Source organism: Ambystoma mexicanum, chromosome 11 (assembly GCF_040938575.1).
Source record: "Ambystoma mexicanum isolate Mex_15411 chromosome 11, UKY_AmexF1_1, whole genome shotgun sequence".
NCBI lineage: Eukaryota > Metazoa > Chordata > Amphibia > Caudata > Ambystomatidae > Ambystoma > Ambystoma mexicanum.
The window spans coordinates 1,054,567,420-1,054,588,094 of NC_090934.1; the positions used below are offsets into that span (position 1 = coordinate 1,054,567,420).

Below are 20,675 nucleotides of genomic sequence, written 5' to 3' on the forward strand. Positions count from 1 at the left end.
CTATAACTTTTTTTACTCACCCATGCTACTTGATTCATCAAACCGGAGTCCCTGAAAGACTTCATTATTCAACCCATTTCGTACAGTGTCGCTCTTTCGCAACGCAAGTATGGTGATTCTCCTGAACAGAAAGGATCTTGGGATCACATTCCAATTGATTTGATAGTTGTGTAGCTTCTTCCATGTTACATTATGAACAGTCTGCTACTCTACCTGATTTGACTCTTGGTTTACAGATCCAGATACACAAGACAGGGGTGTTCGTGACTGTCCTTGACCTGAGTCTAAATCTTCTTAGGATCCCCACATTTTGGGCCTTGAACCCATGCATTTCTCATAAGACCTACATTCTTAAATGAAGACGTTCGAAAACCATTTAATCAGAACTTGCCCTTCATAGTCGAGTAACATTTGTGATCAGATATCATTGTCTCTGAGTCATAACTGAGCTATGTTGCATCACATTAAACCAACATAAGACCCTGGGGTCTGAAAAGATGTGGCGACAATGTCCGAGGGCCGAATGGCCCAAGCCGATTAGTCTTACAATTTGAGATAAAGCTAATATAATTCACATTAAATGAGTCCATTTTTGACACTTAAGAAGCAAGGATTGATTAAATCTGGCAGATGTGCGCACAGGATTTATGAGTAAAACGGGATACTTCTGGCCATCTTATTATTATTAGTGTCAAAGATGATAGGAATCTAGAAAAAACGATCTGAATCGTAGAGGCTATCAAAGCCGTATATGGCTTCATTGAGTTCAACCATGACCAATGCCACACAGTCAAGGCAGGGACTTAGCAGGGTGATTACTGTCAGTGGTTGTGTAACACAAAATCAAATCCAATGTCGCTATGTTCAAGGCCCACACTGTCAATGTGGCGCATGAGGCCCAGCCACATGGCACCTAGTGTCATCACACAATCTAATGTTTGGTGTAATCAGAGTTCACCTGAAAAGGGAATTTCACACATTTAATCAGTGGCGCTTTGGGCAGAGTGCCTCACACCGATCTCTGTGAGACGGGCAGCAAAGTTGGAACTTGTAAATACAGACTTGATGGATATGCTCTGAAACCAGTGAATGAAATCAGCTCGTCTGTTTGGGGGTATTGGAAGCTAAGGAGGGGGCTATCTAGGATAGGAGCTCCTTTAGCCCCCGACTTGCTTATGGTGGATGTGTCTACTTTTGCACAGGAACATGTGGAGTACACCTCTGTGGCAAAGGTCAACGGGTCCACTTGTGCATGTGAACATGTGGACTACACCTCTCTGGCAAAGGTCAATAGTTCTACTTGTGCAGAGGAACATGTGGCGTAAACCTCTCTGGCAAAGATTGATGGGTCTACCTGTGCACAGGAAAATGTGGAGTACACCTCTCTGGCAAATGTCGATGGGTCTACTTGTGCATATGAACATGTGGAGTTCACCTCTCTGGCGAAGGCCAATGGGTCTACATGTGCACCAGAACATGTGGAGTACAACTCTGTAGCGAAGGCCAATGGGTCCACTTGTGCACAGGAACATGTGCAGTACACCTCTCTGGCAAAGGTCGATGGGTCTACTTGTGGATATGAACATGTGGATTACACCTTTGTGGCAAATGTCAATGGGCCTCATTACGACCCGGGCGGTAAGGGATTACCGGTACCGGTAAGGGCACCGGTACCGGTAATCCCTTACCGCCCTATTACGAGGTTCTTTTGCGGGTCCTCCCTTAACGGCTGGTAAAACCAGCCGGTAAGGACGGGACCCGCAAAGGGACTTTAGAGGTAATAACAGTACCACAATTTGCGGTACCGTTATTACCGCCTTCCCCATTCCCATTGAGCCCTATGGGGGCTAAAATGGGAATGGGGAAGGACCATTGTGAATGGGGAATTACCGCCCTCCAACCTTGGAATGGGGCGGTAATTGCTCCATTCACCATGGCGGAATCGGTAAGGTTTTGGAGGCAACCATGGCGCTACTAGCGCCATGGTTACCTCCAGAGTCGTAATGAGGCCCAATGAGTCTACTTGTGCACCAGAAGATGTGGAGTACAACTCTCTGGCAAAGGTCAGTGGTTCTACTTCTGCACAGGAACATGTGGAGTACACCTCTCTGGCAAAGGTCGATGGGTCTACTTGTGCACAGGAACATTTGGAGTACACCTCTCTGGCAAAGGTCGATGTGTCTACTTGTGGATATGAACATGTGGAGTACACCTCTCTGGCAAAGGATGATGGGTCTACTTGTAGATATGAACATGTGGAGTAGACCGCTCTGGCAAAGGCCCATGGGTCTACTTGTGCACACTAACATGTGGAGTGCACTTCTCTGGCAAATGCCAATGGGTCTACTTGTACATCAGAACGTGTGGAGTACAACTCTCTGGCAAACGTCAATGGTTCTACGTGTGGCTCTGAACATGTGGAGTACACCTCTCTGGCAAATGCCAAGGGGTCTACATGTGGATATGAACACATGGAGTACACCTCTCTGGCAAATCAGTCTTTTTGAATCTTGTTTGTCAGCTGGTAAAGGCTCTGTAAGTGGCCATCTGAAGCATGTGTCGATGACTTCCTTACCATGTGTGGTGGGCTACCTAATGTTTTCAGAGTTTGTGTACTAAGCTCTTGAAGGACTCAAGCATGAATCCAGACTCTATCCTATTTTGTAATAAGATTAATTCCTGCGTTACTTTCTGTATGGTAAATATAAATCCCTTTTCCTCTCGACCTGGGAGTTCATGGTTCCTCAAGAGTTATGCATCTCCATGTTCCTTTTAATTGGTATCATCACCACCCTTAGCAGGGAATTGCCAGCCATGCAGCTTTACCTTTTACACGCATGTATACATAGTAAATAGTTGCGAACATGTCCATTCCAATCTGTGGGTGCCTTCCAGTCCAGGATTTCGGTTTGTATTCTGGGGCTTGCAGTCTGAGTTTTATCATGGGAAAGCAGAATCACAACTGCCAGAATGCAAAGTAATAAACTCTACTTCTACATCGGAACAGATCATGTTGGCAACAATGCATATTTCTTTCTTTATTTTTGTTTTAGTGTTTATATCTTGTCATGCAAGTCTTTTACACTATACAATCACCATCAATACAACTTATTAGGAAATACATTGTTACCACACAAACATCACAGAAATATATAAATAACAATACAACTCAAATCACATCACATCTATACAGCTATATTAAAATAAAAATGGGAAAAAAGAACTATAAACTAAACTGTTTCAGTAACTTTTCCCATACATAATACTCCGCTGCAGTAGTTACCAATGATTCTGCCCCACAGATTCTGGACCAAAATTGTCAGAGCTAAGACACGGAAACCTTTCATACGCTCTGCTATATTCTTCAACCAGTGGCGGACGTTCCGTCAGAATAGGTCTGGCGGTTTCGATGTTATGCCTTCAGAGACGACTGAGTCTGGCCGCTGGTTGCCTGCCCTTCCAAACTCCAGGATACTCCCAGACACGGAGAATATTGAAACGCAATTATAGAATAGAGCGTATCAGCGATTGGTTACGTAACTTCATGCAATATCCCGGCAGTCATTCAGAGAAGGAGCCCTGCGTTTCAACTTCCATGTATCTCTTCTTTTCAGCCAATTCAGAAATAGATTGCGAGCCATCCCTCCCAAGTGTCTTATCATTCAATTTATTCAAAAATGAGGAGGTTTCACAGGCAGAAGGCAGCACCCAACCCTATTTCCTCAAGGTGAAAGGGCACAGTGGCTAAACACTCCTCATAGGCAGTGTTACATGGCCTAATCGGAGCATGACCAACAGTGATGAATCAGAACCAGCATTCAGAAGACTTTTTATCAACAGTTTACACCTTGCCATTTTCCATAAAGTTAGGAGAGAGGGCGGCCCTAATTCCAGCCTCAAGGCCTCCGCGGGGGAAGCATCAGGCAATCCTAATAACTATGCAACTATGCATATATAAACCCACCCTTCATGCTGCTGGACAAATACAAAGGTCCAGTTAATTAAGCCATATCTGTACACTGCAAATTTCCTATGCGGTCAGTTAAGCTAAAGTCCTCAGACACCAGTTTTGTGCTGTTTACCCAAATTTGCTTCCATGTTCTGACTCTCTTGTGCTAGCCATGGGAGATGCTGAGGAGAATGTACACTGATTTGCCAGGCCGGTTCAGTGGCCAGGTCATGCTTTTGTCACTTGAAAGTTTAGAGAGGAATTATACATTTTTATATTTCTTTCAGGGCCATTTGTGTTTGTTGTGTTAATGGTTTATAAATCCCAAATAAAATACCATAATGACGAGAAAAGACCTCCCTTATCTCATTATATCATTATCAAGCCAGTAAGATAGCTCAGTGGGTTGAGAGCTCACTGCTGTGATCTGCAGGTCGCAGGTTCGAGTCCCGGCAAGGCCAACTCAGCCTTTCATCCTTCCGAGGTCGATAAATGAGTACCAATTTTGGTTGGTTGATATTGTATGTAAATATGCGCTTTGGATGAAGGCGCTATATAAATATCACATCATTATCATCAAAGTCAGAGCTTTATAATCATCAGAAGCTAAAAAAGCACCTGCACCTATGTCTACCAAAGGAAGGGACTTGGGGCAAATATCAATGCAAAATTGCCCATCAGCTGGACAAAATTGCCCGTCAACCATGCTAAATTCCTGTCACTGTGGCACTTTATGCAATCCCGGCCCTTGGCAGTAGGGAGTGCAAGAATGTATGCTGTGCCTGGCTAAGGCCCTGGAATGATTGCATATACCACAGCAGATCTAGGTGGCAGCCTGGACCCTCCTCATCCACACCTTCATTTTCACAAATACAGGATGGGATAAAGACCCTTTTTTCTACCTACAGTACATGGGGCCCTCCAGATCCCCTGTTTTTCCTTAGCGCGTTCTGCTTCCCCCCATACAGTTCTACACCTTTACCCTCCGACCACCCATCTGTTTCCCCCACAAATTTGGTAATGTTGCAAAATTGCATTTACGGTTGCATATCCCTGAAAATGCAATTTGTATTCTATTGTAGTTTTTCTATTGTATTATATTAATCATTTATATAACGTCCTTCCCCATTGTATGGCCTCAATGCGATTTGTGGTTGATAAGCCCTCAGCGACCACAGTCCATATGTAGGAGGTTTTAAGAGTTTAAATTAAAGATGCCTTTGTGCATTTTTGCTGGGGTACGACTTAGGTGGGCTGGCTAGGCTCCAGAAAGCAGCCTGGAGGTCAGGCACGTGGGTGGGTGCTGTTGGTGGTTTAGGGTAGAGTTCTAGTGCTGGAGATTCAATGTGTCTCCAGCTAAACCAAATTGTATTTCGTTGGTTGTCGCTGTGTACTAATGACAGAGGTGTTGGGCTACGTCAGGGTTTTCAGCGTGGATGGGTATGTTTGCTGCTAGACCGGAATAGCATAGCTATGGTTGCATTCTAGAGTGCATGGATGGGTGGCCGTGCCTTTGGCCTGTGTCCACAGACGTGGTTTAAGGTATATGTACTGTAAGCTTGGCTGGAGTAGGACTGCAGAGTTCTTTTTCTTGGTCCAGTGCGAATGGCTGGTCTCCTTATTCGTGGTCTCCTAGGAATGAAAGTCTGAGCAGAGGGAGAGGGGCCGGAGAGATGACGGGGAGGTTGATAGTTGTTTCTGTGTGCCTCTGCGAACGATGCCGGCAAACGTGGGGTATTGGCGGATAGGACTGTTTTGTTTGGCAAGGAAGACATTTGTCACAGTGTGCCGCTGCGAACACTGCTGCATCTGTGGAGTATTGGTGGAATGGAGTGTTGTAGTGTTTGGTTCAGCGCTTCTGTGCGCAGTCAAGAATGTAGAGTGGTGGAGGTTTTCAAGAGGAGGGAGGGAAAATGCCAGGTTTTCAGGACCTTTCTGAATGCCAAGTGATTGTCAATATTGTGAATGTGCCTCATCATCATAACCAAGGCCTTATTCATCATTATGTTCAATAGCAGACAAACAGTAAAACACAATTACAAAATAAAACAAGACAAAACAGGCAAACAGTAGTAATGAAATCTACAATGCATTTAACATTAAAACCTGCATCATATCTCACTGGTATTGATTGACAAGTTTGATCATCTCCCCTCTGTTCAAGCAAGCCCTATGGCTGTCTTTAGAATCACGTTCATAGCTTCTGCTGCTTTGCAGAAGAGCCTTGCGTCAGCTACTGTAACTATACAACTACTTCTCAGCAACAGAGGTGTTGCTGGGGGGGGCTGAAGGGGCTATAGCCTCGGGTCTTTTGGTTGTAGCCCCGGATAAAAGCTCAGGGCCTACAACCAAAAGGCTAGCTAGCCCAGAGTCCCAACAGTCCCAAAATGAGCGCAGCCCCAGATCTAGACCTAGCAATACCCCTGCTCAGCAAAGGCTCCAAGTGTAGGCTGTGCAACGCCTCCTTTCAGCCCTCGAAACAGAGGAAATGCAGCGCATTCCTCCCTACCTTTACAGCAGGGACATAAGTCTTCATTCAGCACACTCCGGGAATGTTTAAGCTGGGCAAGGGGCAGTGGTGTAAGTAAGGAGAAAAGGTAGTGCAGCTGTGGACACTGGTGAAAAAATGGTGTTGTTGCAGGAGGCGTTGTGGGGGGCATAGTACATTTCACTTAGATACAACTGATAAGTAATCTTATAATAGACAATACAAACTTCAACTCTTAAAGCAATGTAGGGCTTGAATTTGGATGCTAAGGGATGCCCTGAGTCCATGTTTGTGCTCCAATCACTGGTAATGTCAAAAGAGCGAGTTAGACCACTAGTGTGTTTTAAAGCTCAACAACTATAAGTTGTGAATGTATTCTTATTCAATACATCTTGCACTGTGTGGCTAGGACACCCAGGCACATGACATAATATGGTATGATATGATATGGGATTTATAACGCGCCTATACACAAGTGTTTCAAGGTGTGATGAGGCAAGGGAGGGAGAACAGAGGGAAGACAGAAACAACGATCTTATTAGGCCAGGTAACATTGAGATTGCGCAAGTGCAGGGGAGGTGGCAGGGGGAGAAGTGCATGGGGAAAGGGGAAGGGGGCAGTGCAGTGCATATGATAAACAGTAAAATGAATAAGACAATAAATAAAAGTGCAGCCAGCTGATGGCAAGTGCAAGGGTAAGTGCAGACATCGGTGTCAAGTGCTGGTAGGGGGCTGTAGGGATATAGAAAAGTCCCTGAATGCAAGGGTTGCCACAAGGGCTGTGCAGGTGTGCAACTGGCGGGGATGGGACCTGGGCCCGAAATCAGAGGGTATCCAGGTAACCAGTGCAGTTTCAGTTTCAGCCAGGAGATCAGCAGGGGAGAGGAGGAGAGAAAGCAGAAGCAAAGAGGAAGGTCTTGAGGTGCATCCGGAACTGGAGATGGTTTTCCTCAAGTTTCAGAAAGGCAGAGAGGCTGTTCCAGGGGAGGCCCCAGCAGAAGAGAGAGATCGACCACCAACTCGCTGCTTGGAGAAGCGACTGACCCTGAGGGAGTTGGAGGCGGATGAATGAAGAGCTCAAGAAGGAAGATATTTAGGAACAGAAAGTTGAAGGCATTGAGGCCGCAGGCCCCAGAAGGCCTTGTGGACAATGCAGAGGGTTTTGAACTTAATCCTCGCTGCCACTGGAAACCCTGGAGAGATACAATCCCTGGGCTTGTGGCCAAGGACAAGTCTCGCAGTCCTATTTTGGATGAGTTGCAGAGGGCGGAGAGTAGGGGCAGGCAGATTTAGAAAGAGGCTTTTGCTGTAGTCCCCCTAGAGAGAACCAGAGCTCTGGAGACAGTGAGCTTCTGGGGGAAGGACAGGAAAGGAAGAATATCTCTGAGGAGGTGCAGCTGGTAGTGTGACTTCTTAGAGATGTCAGAGATGTGAGGAGAGAAGGATAGTGTGAAGTCAAATATGACCCTGAGGTTTTTAGCCTCACAGGTGGGAGCAGGAAGAGGGACAAGAGAGGCCAGCCAGAGAGTGACAGTTAACGAGGGAGCGGGTGTGTCAATGAGGAGAATGTCAGTCTTACTGGTATTAAGGCAGAGATCATTGGCGGCACACCACTCCTGGATGGCGGACAGTCAGAGATGAGAAAGGGAGAAGAGGTGGCTGAGGGTAGCCTGAAAATGAGTTAAGTGTCATCCACATAGCATTGAAAGTTGGGGCAGAGAGCAGCAATGCGGAGGGCAAGAAATGCAAGGTATTGGTTGAACAGCTAGGGAGAGAGGTTAGACCCAATGGGGAACACCAGAGGTAGAGAAAGAGATAGAGGAGTGCATATGTGCATATACAGGTGCATATACAGGTTTCACTGCCCCAACTTTTCTTTAAATGTGCTCATTATGTTCTAAGTGTGAGAAAGCCCTACCGGTTTCAACCGGGGAGCACCAGTAGGAATGTTTGAACTGGGCCTTAAACACACCCTAACAGAATTGAGGTCAGTAAAATCAGGTTGTACTCCGAAGTAAAGATGTTCCATTTTAATTCCAGGCCTCAGTGTACTATGTGGATTCAGGTTGTCTGGTGAAAGTGCATAAACCACTGTATTTGTGCTAGGAATCTTACCAGAGCTTGAGCAGTAATTTCCAGTGGAGCAAAATTGACTCCATTCTTTACAGTATAGAGGCAATCAATTTGTATAAGCAGTGCATGCTTTTTCTCTCATTAGTAAAAGCTGGCAGTAGTCTACCAGACTTCGACAGAGTATACATGTTGATCTAACTGATTAAGGGTGGGTTGATGCAGGGTGACTTACTGGAAGCCAGAGAGGGAAAATGTTGTGTAAACCATATTCTAATCCCTCTTCTAAAATATTCTCCATTATGCCAGGATCAATTTGACAGTACTTGACAGGAAGAGGAAAACATTAATTTCCGGTGTGTTGAATGTGGTGGATTTAAAAATGGAGAGCCTCCGGTGATCTTTTACCAAATTCTGAGGTGCATCTCTCACCAAATCACATCACACACATCACTGCAGTTAAAAATCAGAAATCAAAAACTGGCCATCAAGGACAACACCACACACCGATTTATCTATGGACCTTATCAGGGAGGAAGACCTAGAGACATACATGGGGACACTAGCCTACAGAATGTGCAAAACCACAGTAAGTGGGGCCAGGGGATGGAAATCACGGCAAGGCACTGCAAATAGCTTTTAGTGAATTGTGTGCACCTGGGCCCTTCCAATAACTTTAAGTGGAAATGTTTTATGCTAATAAAGCTAGTAATGTTGACAATACCCGCTTTCCTCTTCTAAAATCACACCTTCATCATTCTCAAATATACAAGTGATGTCCTACATGTCCCAGCCCTTCCTGTGATGTACTTGTAACATTAGATTGCCTTTATAAATATTGACCCACAAAGACCAGAATGCAACATGACATGAGCTTAAAAGTTGGAACTGGCAGAACAGTTCTCACAAGACACTCGGAACCTCTCCTATTACTGTAAGCACTAAAAGCCACACTCCCTGGGAGTGTGTGTAAGAGCCACCGTGTTTAGTCATTGCTTGACACAGACCTTCAGCATCCTGTCAAGCATCATGATATTAAATCTGAAGAGCGACTGCAAAAAGGGGTGTTGACTCATCAAATAATAAACCATTGCGGATATTGAACATGCACCATATGCAACGGGTGTACAGGTAAAACATGTGCTGTGACACAGTTCCCAAACCGTTTTGTTGGCCTAAGTATGCTCTGTGGAACAGCAGACATGCCTTCAGTACCCTGCCCATGGGGGCAGGGGTGTTGCTAGGTCTGGAAAAGATCTGGTGCTACGCTAATGTCAGGACTCAGGGCTAGCTAGCCTTTTGGTTGTAGCCCCTGAGCTTCTATCCAGGACACAACCAAAAGACCCTGTCTATAGCCCCCCCCCCGAGCCCTCCACTAGTGATGCCTATGCATGGGGTGTGAGGGAGGGGTTGAATGGCATAGGTCTGCCACAATTGGCCTATTGAAAGAGCTGTTCAGGGCAAGCACCAGGGAAGTAAACCAGGCATACACAAGGCAAGGCCTCTCTGCTGCACGGAGTTGCTCATTTCTGAGACGGCTCGTGATGCAGCTGTCCATCATTAGAGGCTGCTCCCCCAGGCTGTGTGAGCGCTTTAAAAATGCAAAATAAATAAATAAAGGTAGGGCCGAGTTTTGTGGTGGATTCCTAATTCTCTGAGCTATGGGGTGCCAGTGGTGATGGGCACGAGAGGAGAGGGGGTAGTGTGTAAATGTTTGGGCAGGTGGAGGATGAGTCTGGCTGCTGTGCTTTCCTATGGTTTGCAGGGGGCAAGAGTGCTGTTGGGGAGTCCAGGCAGGAGAGCATTTCCATAGTGCAGCTTAGAGAGAACCAGTGCTTGGACTGCAGTGCTGAAGTCGTCAGGATGAAGGATATGCTAGATTTTCCGTAGGAGGTGTAGTTGTAGATTGCATGTTTTGGTGACAGTGGCTATGTGGTGTGTGAAGGAAAGGTGGAGGGGTGGATGGTAAAGTCAAGGGAGTCAACAGATGTGAAGAAGGATATGTGTAGGTTGTCGGTAGAAAGTTCTTGGATCCAGGGAGTGAGGTCGGGTTTGTGACTTCGGGGGCAGGTGAGATATTATGTTTTGGAAGGGTTGCACTTGAGGAAGTGAGTGGCCATCCAGCTGATGGTGGTGGAGAGACCGGTTTTGAGGGTGTGGAGTTCTGAAGGGGATGACATTTGGAAGTATATTTGTGTGTCATCTGCGATTTGGTTGAAATGTATGTTGTGTTTGCTATGGGCCTGTCCAAGGGATCCAACATATAGGTTGAAGAGGAGTGGTGATAGGAGGAGCCTTGAGGGACCCCATACTTCTCCAGGGTGGGGTCTGAACGATAAGGGGTCATGGAGACAAAGTGTGTCCTGTCAGTGAGAAAGGAGGTGAACCAGTCGAGTACGGTGCAAGAGAGATTAATCCTGTGGGCTAGGATGTCTAGTAGAATGGTGTGGTCAATGATATTGAAGGCTGCAGAAAGGTCGAGTAGTACGAGTAGTGATCTGTGCCCTTTGTTTGTTATACTTTGGAAGTCATCAAGGATGTCATTCTCAGTGCTGTGTTCCGGTTGAAAGCCAGATTGGAAGGGGTTGACTAGGTTGTTTGTGGTGATGTCATGTTTCATGTGGGTAGTTACAAAGAGTTCCATGATTCTGGCGAGGTATGGTAGGTTAGTAGTTGGTCCGTAGTTTTCAGGGAGGAAGGGAGGGGTCAAGAGATATTGTTTTCAGAAGGTCTGACATTTGTCCTGTTTTGTGTGCAGTGGGTATAGTGCCACGTGAGAGACAGGAGTTGAGTAAGTAGACCGGGTGGGGAACTAGGGTGGTGATGCAATTGGATAGAAATGGAGGTAGGCATGCATCATCCAAGAAGTGTGCAGGTTTTGTTTTGGCAGTGAGGGTATCAGTGTCGATGGGGTGGAAGGGTTCCCATGTTTGGAATGTTTGGGAGCGACGGGTGTGGGTGGGAGAACTGAGGGGAGGGCTGCCATTGTGTGTATTTTGGAGTTGATGTAGTACATGAGGGAGTTGTATACTGCAGTGGATGGGGTCTGGAAGGTGTGGATGGTGGTTCAGAGAGGGACTTGATGATGTGTAATAGTCTTATTTACCTTCCTTTAAAACTAGTGAAAGGGAATGCCCAAGGTTATTCAATGAACACACTGAAAAACATATATAAATGCACCCAATTAGGATCGATTTCATACAAACATCCCAAATCTATGTGATCGTTTTGGCTACTTTAGTTTTCCAACCACAAAGCATTCTCTGGTTAGGCCCCAGTTAACACTTTTTTTAAAAGCTGGTATGCTGTCTTTCACAACCACTGGTACAGCTCCCCCTCAGGCGTGCCACATTTTTCCAAAGCTTAAGCAGGTGGTCGTGCGTGCAGGGTATGGAATCTCCTGCCACTGAGTTGGCAACCCTCCGCAAGCCATTTCCCAAGAAATTCAAGATCCGGCTCTCTGTATCTACCAGGAGATACCACTTTCCCGTGGGGGGTTGCTTCTCGAGCACCAACAAATACAACTGACATTGCCCCAGAAAGTCCAGTGCCTTTTCTCTGAAGAACTAATTTCTTGTTTCTTCTCATTTCTCATTTCTTCTCATCTTCTCCTGCATTATAGGGAAGACCCTGCATTTATGTGAGAGCAATTATATGGCCTCTGTGTCCTGACCGCAGAGGTTTGACTTATCCTGTCATGCTTAGTCAGTGTATCTGCAAGGAGTGTGAGGATGGCAGGTCTATTCCTGAGCTCAGAAGCAGATAGGTGTGGCATTTAGCACTTTGCAAGAAACCCCATCCATTCATTTATTCAATGAGTCATTGATGTGTTCATTCATTCAAAGACAGCGCCAGGCCACTAGGCCAGCTGACGGGAAAACGAACATGAGGGCCCTGTCACGTCTGCCAGCGCTTCTCTGGGCTAACAAGCGAAACACAAACAACCAAAAAGGGAACAGTGAACGTGTTTGATAGTGCCCCGTTTCATTCTGAATATCAAAAGGGGTTTTTGTCCCGTAATGGTGTATAAATGTTTTCTGGCTCCAAATGGACGCGAGTTCTGAAATGTTGCACACAGAGCTCCTCTTAGAAAACGCGCGGGCAAGGACACCGTGGAATATTTTCTTTAATTTGTTTTTCAAACAGCTGGGCTAACACGGGAACCCAGCGGCGCGCATTTCAGTAGAATGCTCCTTTTGATTTCAGGGCCTGCCTGTGCTCTTTGTGTGCGTGCGCAGGGTTATCTGCCGAGCGCCGCGTGCGTAATCACACCCCTCGCAGAGCGCCGAGCTATCAAACAATGGTCGGCCTTGGAAAACAAATTCATTGATATTATGCGGCAACAAAAATGTGCGTTTTCAAATTGTTCTTGAAAGCAGCGATGGAAAAAAGTGTCTTGCAGACTGTGGGGCAGGACACTCCAATTCCATTCGCTCTGTAAAAAGAGTGAGCCATTGTTTTTAGACCCTCCTCAAGAGACAGGCAGGCTGTGTTGGAATGTGTAGAGAAATATCTGCTAAATCGGTCCAAGTAAGTGGTCTGAGGACATGAAAAGACCTTTGGGGAGCTCACATTATTCTAGCCAAGTCCCTCCATCCACTGAGCTATTGTTCGTCAATCCCATTTTTGCATAGCAATGTATACGTTAGATACATGTAGCTTGATTCTCATAGGTTTGCACTGGAGCAAATGAGACAATGCCGATGAGCGTCTCAAATTAGCATCTGCTGCCTTAAGCAGGATCCACAAAGCCTATAACTGGAGCAAATCTGGAGATGCCCCGCGCATTGTTGAGATGTTCACATGCAAATGCCATTCACAATGATTTGCTCCAGGCATCTCCCGATTCCCTGAGCATTGTTGAGATGTTCACATGCAAATGCCATTCACAATGATTTGCTCCAGATATCTCCCGTTTCCCTGAGCGTTGTTGACAGGGGTGTTGCTAGGTCTGGAAAAGACCCGGGGCTAAGCTAATGTCGGAACTGTCGGGACTCAGGGCTAGCTAGCCTTTTGGCTGTAGCTCCTGCGATTCTATCCGGGGCTACAACCAAAAGACCAGGGGCTATAGCCCCCTTAGCCACCCCCTAGCAACGCCTCTGGTTGTTGAGATGTTCACCTGCAAATGCCATTCACAATGATTTGCTCCAGGCATCTCCTGATGCCCCGAGGGTTGTTAAGATGCTCAACTGCAAATATCATTCACTGTGATTTGCTCCAGGAAACTCCTGATGGCCCGAGCATTGTTGAGATGCTCACCTGCAAATATCATTCATTGTGATTTGCTCCAGGCAACTCCTGGTGGCCCGAGCGTTGTAAAGATGTTCACCGGTAAATGCCATTCACCATGATTTGCTCCAGGCATCTCCCGATTTCCCTGTGCTTTGTTGAGATGTTCACTTGCAAATGCCATTCATCGTGATTTGCTCCAGTCAACTCCTGATGCCCCGAGCGTTGTAAAGATGTTCAAAGGTAAATGCCATTCACCGTGATTTGCTCCAGGCAACTCCTGATGCCCCGAGCATTGTTGAGAAGTTCACCTGCAAATGTCATTCACCATGATTTGCTCCAGGCATCTCCTGAGGCCCTGAGGGTTGTTAAGATGCTCACCTGCAAATATCATTCACCATGATTTGCTCCAGACAACTCCTGAGGGCCCGAGCGTTGTTGAGATGCTCGCCTGCAAATATCATTCATCGTGATTTGCTCAAGGCAACTCCTGATGCCCCAAGCATTGTTGAGATGCTCACCTGCAAATATCATTCACCATGATTTGCTCCAGACAACTCCTGATGGCCCGAGCGTTGTTGAGATGTTCACCGGTAAATGCCATTCACCATGATTTGCTCCAGGCATCTCCCGATGTCCCTTTGCCTTGTTGAGATGTTCATCTGTAAATGCCATTCACCGTGATTTGCTCCAGGCATCTCCCGATTTGCTTTGCTTGTAGGCTTTCTGACTCAGTTCAAATGGAGCAGATGCAATCTGAGATACTCACGGCATCTCTTGGTTTCCTCCAAGGCAAATATTTTAGGAGCAGCCTTATGATGTCTCAAAGCTCCTCTTGGGATGATGACAAAAAGACCCCTATGGACTCCCAAAATCCAAAATCCAGCATCAGGCAGATTCCTCTCAAGCATGTCACCAAGTCAGTCATTTGAACCTCTTTTCCCACTCATAGCTCATGGTAATGGTGTTAACCAGAAGATGGTGTCACTTCCAGGTTCTGGAGAAGTTAGTTGAGGGAGCAGGGGGCATGCCTGTGGTAAAATGGTGAAACGAGCATGTGAGCAGGCGGCATGAATGTGGTGGATGGGATGAAAAGGAAAAAGCACAAGACAGGACCAATGACATTGAGAGAGTACACGGCAGCCTAGAGTAACGTGGCCTTCATTCCTGGTTATATATTTATTTGGGCTCTACCTAGTACTGAATACCGTGCAAAACAAAACCGAGGCATACTTCACAGAAAAGTCCCAAACAGAAATGGAACCCAGAACAGGAAATAAATTCAGTGTACATTTCAGCGCGTTAGGTCGAAAAGCTTTAGAGCTACCCCATATGCAGTCCATACCCTCCTCATGTTCACCAGCCCTGTAGTGTGCCGCAACTACAGTGTGTTTGTGCTTAAAATTGCTCACAGAGGAAAAACTAAAATGATTGACCAAATTCCCATTTGCATCCTGGTACCTTTTAGCTGTCCTCATCTCCATCTCCATTAATATTTGTTATCAATTTGTGTTAATGCTTACAGAAGAACCACTCAAATTTGCCAAATACGGTGTGTGCATAACATGTTAAACAATGTTATTATAATAATTGTTCTTTTATAACACGCTTAATATTGGAGTTTCGGACCTGTGTTTGATCAGCGTTATTTTGCTTCGAAGTCAAACGCGTTGCCCTTGAGCTATCCTCCCTGGCCAACTAAAGCAATTTTCTTATTTCACACGATTTAGCCATTTTCAATTATTAAAATATGCAAATGGATCAATCATGTTTGTTATTCAAAGATGCGCCTAGAGGTGATTTACAAAGTAGTGCAGATGGTAAAAAAAAATGTAATCAAATGTTTTTATGAACTTTGTAGCTGTAATGTGTGTGTGTCATCTTGCACTTTATTCGACTACTGCACTAATTGACACGACACAGCCAAATGCCTACAGTAACATCATTAGTTGGGCTATTAAGGTTCTTCCTGTTAGTAGCATACTGATATGTAAAACCAATTAAGGAAAACACGTTACAATGAACATATGGATAATGTCCTACATCCATATGATGGATGTATGCGATTTCTCCGAATCCACTTCACCTAAAGATGAAATCTTCAAATTTATTTGTCTTCAAATTCTTTTTTTATTATGCGGGTGAGACCCCCTGCACTCCTCACTTCCCCCTACCTTATCCTATACCCTTACCCCACCCCCATTTATGTTTTAAAATGTAACCACTAATTCAAAGAAAGAAAAATCGAAGATTTCCCATTCGGTGAAATGGTATTCAGTGAAATGTAGGCATACGTATATAATAAAATCTATTCCAAAACCATGCCATCTTCCATGAACAAATCCCCCAATGTACAGATTTCTCCCCACCAAAATGTATTGTTGATGACATCAGGGAGTGGGGTCATGCCATGCCTGAAAGCAGCAGGTAGGTGGGCAGGCTGGGTAAGATCGATGGCGTTAATGTTTGTATCACACACTTTGCAAAACCTAATTGCATCTAGGTGCCTCAGAAGTAGATTTAGGTCCCATCTACTTCCAGGTATTGGGGTGCCAGAGCAGGAAGGCTTTCAGCCAATCTCTGAATGTCGTGATAGTGTTTGCGTATCTGAGGGCATCTGAGATGCCGTTCCATGGAGCAGAGCCACGGTTGCAAAATACCTGGCTTCCAGTTATTTGAATTTATCCTTGGGGTCATTCTCTGACTATATGGTTATTTTTGGGCTGTGGGGTATGACCATTTCTTGGCTGTAGGAGGAAGCTGCTTTGTCCAGTCCTTTGTAGGGGAGGCAGATCCCTGCATGCTTTGGGAACCAGTGGATCAGGGGCAACATGCTCGCCTTGGAAACAAAACAACACAGAGCACCACAGGTTTGATCCCCGGGTCTGCTCTTAGAAAACTCTGGGTATTAAGTGTGTTATAAATAACATATCATGTGGTTGCTCAGTGAAATCAAATGATTGTTTTTTTTCTGCAAAGTTTGCAATGTAGTGTGTGTCGTTTTTGTCCAAGTTCCACCAGTACCCGGGAGTTCTTTGATTTCACTCGAGTGTTTCCTTTTGACAGCATATTGTTTAGTAGTGTTTAACCTCCTCTGTGTACTATGGTTTTCTCTTAAACTGGTTGGTTCCTTCCTGGGTGGGGCATAGGAGTTGATCACTTGTGTTATGGCGTTTAGACAGTAGTGAGAAGAGAGACAGTTGGGACATCAGTGGCCAATTTGGAGATGTTGGCCTTCAGCGAGTCTCTGAACATTCAGGAAAGGAGGTTCTTGTAGGAGGGCTGCCATGTTGTTTTGATCTGTGTTTTGTGGTTAGGGTGGGGTTCTGGTAGGTTGATGGGATCAGGCAATAGCTGTGCTGATGCCATACACGTTTGTTTGTTTGTAAGACGTGGTGACATCATGAATCCTCCCCAAAGCAATCCAGCCCATCACATACTACAATTCAGACTGGTTTTCAGAATAATGGACAGATATATAAATGATTTCCATTGAACTTTACGTATGCACTCTTTCCTCTGGTTAATATATTGTAGATTTCCTGTAGACCTGACTGTATGGATGAACAAGGCTACTGCTCATCTCCAAATAGGATTGATTTCTTTTGTCTTAGGCCAATCATGTATAAAAAAAATAGGATGTACAATGTGTGGACGTTGTGTTTTAGGTACAAATTAACCTGCAGGAATGGGACTCCAATCTTACCTTACCAATCTTCTTGCCTGTAGTGCAAGAAATACTCTGATAACCAGTTCAAAGTCAATAATGCCCTATCACGGGATGACAAATGTGAACATTATGATAGTTTTCCTGACATGAAAAGTGAATGACAAGCACAGTCCTTACACTTCTTTCCCAAAACTGGAGACGATATGACTTCTATCTTGCTCACCTTGTCTAAAATATTGGCATCTCTTGTTGTCTATTAAAAGAGGATAATTTGACTATCAATCTTTGTTAGATTCTCTGATATTCCACAGCTGCCAATCCCTGTGCGCAGTACTCATTTCAAACCCTAATGCTTCCCAAAGATCACGCAGCACTAACTCAGCAACTAGCTACATCCTTTAAGTTGTTTTGCTACAGCTTCTAGAACATTCGTCAGCCCTGCTTTTGATGTTAGGATCCATGCTTGAGTAATGCCTAATCATCATCTTTGATTGTAAACACAAAAGAAGGTTACCCTGCCAGTTTCTCCCTGTGGCCTCATGGCCAAAGGTCAGAGGTGGTGACACACACTTCAAATCAGAAACTCCAGAAACTCCTGGCATGTAGCTTTTGTATAAGAGTTTAACATCTTTAATGCTGGTTGGCCTAGCAAATGTTCATAACACCAACAAGACAATGGGCCTCATTATGAGTTTGCCGGTGCAGAAATAACGTTTGGTATTTCCATATACCAGGCGGTTTCCGCACCGGCAAACTACAGGTTTGCTGGTGGGGTGACCAGAATTACATTCAGCTAACAGCTGTAGGTAATTCTGCCACCCTACTGGCAAACAATAGCCGGTTTTACTGGCACCGGTTTTTCCAGTGCCAGTAATGCCAGCAATCCCACCAGTGAGTCCAATGGGACACCATGGAATGGATATTTAATGCCCTTACCGCCACTTGTAATCTGGCAGCAATTCCACCAGACCAGGTGGCGGTAACAGTGTTACCGGTTGCCGGTATCTTGGCAGTAATACTGCCAGGATTCCAGCAATCTCGTAACGAGGCCCAAAGCGCCAATCATCTGGGATACCAATGTGATAAGGACTCCCTATTTTTGCTTTTACTCTTAAATAAATAAGACAAAAACAAGTTGTCTCTCACTCTTCATTTATTTATAAATACTGAAAAAATAGAAAAAAGCACAGGTGTTAGAATCCGTGACAGGAGCATAGCTGACATTTCCAATTGGTAATAAAGCTCTCTTTATTTCCCTATGAGACCTACAACACAGTCGGCCAATGAGAACATGGATTTCTCCATTTAGTGCATTTTCCAGTGAACTAGCCCCAGTAAGTGCAGTAGGGCAGACCATGGATGCTGCTTCAACTGGGCACCAAAGAATGGCCATATCTTTCACTGGGCTTTTGGATCCTGAATATTGCTCTCACGTGAAATTGTGGTGTGGAACACCTGTTAGTGAGGCGCTATACCCCGAGGTGGCGGGCCGACCCTGTAGGTAACGCCTGCTGCGCATGGTTAGACCCTGAGCACATGGAGGGCCCTTTAATGAGGGTGGAGCGCTGTTACATACAGGGTTTGCCCGCCACTGAGGGGCTTATTGCCATTAGCACCCGTGTAGATCCCTACACGGGTGCTAATGATTATGTTTTTTTAATTTAAAGAAAAAAAGTAACCTACTGTTGCAGCGCAGTCCGACGCCGCAGTGCTGTCATCTAGGGAAGTCCCTCTTCAATGTTCATGAGTAATGTCATGAACATTGGAGAGGGACTGCTGGGAAGACAGCACTCTGTTGCGCCAGGTTGCACCACAAAGGTAGGTTTATTTATTTCTTGGGAGGAGAAAACCTCAGCACCCATGTAGGGAACTACGCAGGTACTAAGAGGTGAAGGGGTTGGGCGAGCAGGGAAGGGGCGCCAGCTGCCCATGCAGCTCGGAATGTGGGTTTGTACAATACAGTACAGCCCGTGTTCCGGGCTGCCTGATTGGCCAGCTCCAACATACAGGGTGCTAATGGACAATGGTGGTTGCCGATATTACTTACTGGTCATATGCAGATTGGTCATACATGCTACTGTTTATATGTGTATTCCCATATCTGTTACTGGGAAATATGCATAATGGTCATGCCGGTTGTTGTGAAATATGGGGATTAGCCCGCCCCCATAGAGGCTATGTTTGGACACGTCAGGCATTCCTTTGGAAAGTGTGCATTTTTTATACCTGGTTCTGGGAATGTCACGACTGAAATTATTACTAATGCAGTGTTTGGAGACAGGCTTGATCTCTTACCGGCTTTGCGGTGAGAGCGATGTTCTTCTGCTGCTGTCCTTGTGGAGACTGGTATTATGTTCTTCTGCCATTCACTTTTGTTGGTGGCCATTGGCGAGTGGCATTATCATCTGACTCTGATCAATGAAGATTGGCATGTCTGTTACCGCCCATGTGGTGATTGCTAATGTCAGTCTCAGCGATATTGCTAAACTTAATCTGGTGCTGGCCGTGTGGTGATTGCTAAAGTCAGTCTCAAAGATATTGCTAAACTTAATCTGTTACTGGCCGTGTGGTGATTGCTAAAGTCAGTCTCAGAGATATTGCTAAACTTAATCTGTTACTGGCCGTGTGGTGATTGCTAAAATCAGTCCCAGAGATATTGCTAAACTTAATCTGGTGCTGGCCGTGTGGTGATTGCTAAAATCAATATCAGAGATATTGCTAAACCTAATCTGGTGCTGGCCGTGTGGTGATTGCTAAAATCAATATCAGAGATATTGCTAAACTTAATCTGGTGCTGGCTGTGTGGTGATTGCTAAAGTCAGTCTCAGAGATATTGTTAAACTTAATCTGGTGCTGGCCGTGTGGTGATTGCTAAAGTCAGTCTCAGAGATATTGTTAAACTTTATCTGGTGCTGGTCGTGTGGTGATTGCTAAATTCAGTCTCAGAGATATTGTTAAACTTAATCTGCTGCTGGCTGTGTGGTGATTGCTAAAGTCAGTCTCAGAGATATTATTAAAGACATTATTAAACTGAATCTGGTACTGGCTGTGTGGAGATTGCAGTTTGTTTGTTGCTAGCTTTGTGGAGACTGGGATTATTTTCTGTCATTCACTTTTGTTGGTGGCCATTGGTGAGAGGCATTATCATCTGTCTTTGATCAATGAAGATTGGAATGTCTGTTACCGGCCATGTGGTGATCGCTAATGTCAGTCCCAGCGATATTGCTAAACGTAATCTGGTGTTGCTGTGGGTAGATTGCAGTTTGTTG

At 45.3% G+C, this 20,675-nt stretch overlaps 1 protein-coding gene across 1 annotated transcript in view; it reads left to right on the forward strand.

Moving 5' to 3' along the window:
* ACAN (aggrecan) overlaps nt 1-20,675 on the forward strand; it is a 234,340-nt gene that overhangs the window by 79,783 nt on the left and 133,882 nt on the right. The gene's annotated exons all lie outside the window — the stretch shown is intronic.